The following is a 2,293-nucleotide window of genomic DNA, read 5'->3' as shown; positions in this document are numbered from 1 at the left end:
CAGGCAGGCCAGGGACCAAAAAACAGTGCACAGGGCCAGCCCCGCCCTCCTGGTGCCCCTACTCTGATGTGGGGGCTCGCAGCGTCCACACATATGGCCCAGCCTTAAGGGAGGGGCTTCCGGGACCGCCGGCTGGACAGAAGCAGATGGTGCCGTGGGACCGGCCCTGTCCCCATCTGGACTGGGGTTGGAGGGCAGCAGTGATGCCGACCCGTTGGAGTCAGGTCTGGCTGACCTGTGGGATAATCCTGGCCATCTGTTTCATGGTCTCTGGGGCTGGCAGGCAGGATCTCAGGGTGGTCACTCGTGGGGCTGTCCATCGTGCCTGCCGCCCTGTGTGTCTGGGTCACAGGCTGCACTGCTGTGGTGGCCACCATACCCATGGTGCTGTGTCCTCAATCAAAATCCTAACATGGCACGTGGCGGACCCCCACAGGGAGGGCTGTGGCGGGAGACTCCCAGGGATGGGTTTTTGATGGACTCTGTGACACTGTGGGTGTAATAAGTACCAGTCCAAGCATTGTAATACCACAGTGACACAGACCTCACTTCAAACCTACTGCCAGGCCTGGTGAAACCTGGGATGTCCAGAGCTGACCTGAGGAGGCAGGAGGGCCCCGAGGGGAGGCTGTGGGCCCAGCGCTCTCAGGTCTGCTGCGGGGACACTCAGGTCTGCCCCTCGCTTAGGTGGACAGTGTCCGTGCCCACCTGTGTCCTGAGGCTCCACCTCAGGCTGGTATCTGTCTGTACTGTCCCTACCCGCCCCATGGCCATGTCCTTTTGGTTGTATAAATTGCCTCCAAATCATGCAGGTATCACTCTGGGGCTTTTTATATTCCCTGGGCCATCAAGTGCCTCCACCCAGAAAGGTGAGATGTGGGAGAGTTCCAGAGTCATTCCACAACCCCGGATGAGCCCCTGCAGCCTCAGTGCTACTCAGGTTCCAGCAAGACCTGGAGGAGGTGCAGTTGAGGCCCGAGGCCAGGTGAGGCCCAGGTCAGGTGAGGCCCAGGCCAGGTGAGGTCCAGGTCAGGTGAGGCCCAGGCCAGGTGAGGTCCAGGTCAGGTGAGGTCCAGGTCAGGTGAGGTCCCAGTCAGGTAAGGCTGAGGTCAGGTGAAGCCTATAGGTGAGGCCCAGGCCAGGTGAGGCCCAGGCCAGGTGAGGCCCAGGCCAGGTGAGGTCCAGGTCAAGTGAGGTTCATGTTAGGTGAGGCCCAGGTCAGGTGAGGCTGAGGTGGATGTATGAGACTTCTGTAATTTTCAGTGAGTGCCAACCCTGCCTAGTGTCCCTGCTCCTCCTCCCAGTGCCTGCTCTGTGCCTGCCAGATGGTGCCCCTGCACAGGTGGTGCTGGCTGTGGAGGAGCTGGGCTCTGCCTCCCTGTGCATGAGCGTCCCTCTTGGGCTCTGGCCTGGGAGTGTCGCTGAGTTGCTTGTCTCCAGAATGCACTGACAGTGCCGTCCTCAGCGGTATACGTCCTCGGGGGGAGTACGGCTCTGTGCTTACTCCACGTCAGTCCCCAGGAGCTGCCAGCAGGTACCGGCCTGCCCTGCTGCACAGTGAGCCTGCAGCCTGTCGTGGATGCCCAGGGAGGTGAGTGCTCCACACATCAGGCCTTTCCTCTTTAAAGTCATTTCTTTGGGGAAACATCATCGATGACTCATATACTAAATATATGTCTGTATCATTGTGCAATTGCCTGTGTCATTATTTATTTATCCAACCTGGGTTAATGTCTTTGCTATTGTGAACAGCGCCGGAGTGAGAATTTTCTAAATACAGCTCTTTGCGTTTTCCTCTTCTTGCGATTTAGAAGTTTAACTGCTGTTTTCAAGGTACTGTAATGTATTTGTTCTGTTCTTGTTAGGAGACTTGCCAACCCTGTGCGTCTCAGTTCATACCCTCTTCCTTGCCCAGTAGAAGTAACCACAACTGTGTTTATGTGATTTTCATTTTCTTGATTTTCCTTGTAGTTTTTCTAGTGGAAAGTTTATCCCTTAAGAAGATAGTTCCTTGTGCCATGTGTAAATTTTATTTAGAAGAAATCATAGTGAAAGTATTTTTTGGAGTTTCTGTTTTTACTCCAATTACTCAGCATTGTCATGAACTGAACTGCAGAGCTGCCTGCAACCTCTATTGTTGTCCTCATGGCTGTCTGGGTTCGCACTGCATGAACCTCCCAACGTTTATTCGTCTGTTTTCCTTCAGATGTATGTTTGCTTCGTTCTCAGTTTGGGCTGTGACAGTCAGTTTTTCTGCACATCTTTGCCCATGAGGCTCTCAGGGAGGGCTCTG

General features: G+C 54.8%; 1 long non-coding RNA gene across 11 annotated transcripts in view; it reads left to right on the top strand.

The window, feature by feature from the left end:
* Positions 1-1,113: 1,113 nt before the first annotated feature.
* The window catches only part of LOC108523141 (uncharacterized), a 19,490-nt gene continuing 18,310 nt past the window's right edge, over positions 1,114-2,293 (top strand). For all 11 annotated transcript variants that reach the window (XR_001883719.1, XR_001883718.1, XR_001883713.1 and 8 more), the window contains exon 1: positions 1,114-1,142. This is a non-coding gene — a long non-coding RNA (uncharacterized LOC108523141). The remainder of the gene's footprint in view (positions 1,143-2,293) is intronic.

This window comes from Rhinopithecus bieti, unplaced genomic scaffold, assembly GCF_001698545.2.
Source record: "Rhinopithecus bieti isolate Rb0 unplaced genomic scaffold, ASM169854v2 scaffold_72445, whole genome shotgun sequence".
Taxonomy (NCBI): domain Eukaryota; kingdom Metazoa; phylum Chordata; class Mammalia; order Primates; family Cercopithecidae; genus Rhinopithecus; species Rhinopithecus bieti.
The sequence above is the reverse complement of the archived record's forward strand: the minus strand, read 5'-3'. Positions and strand labels throughout refer to the sequence as shown.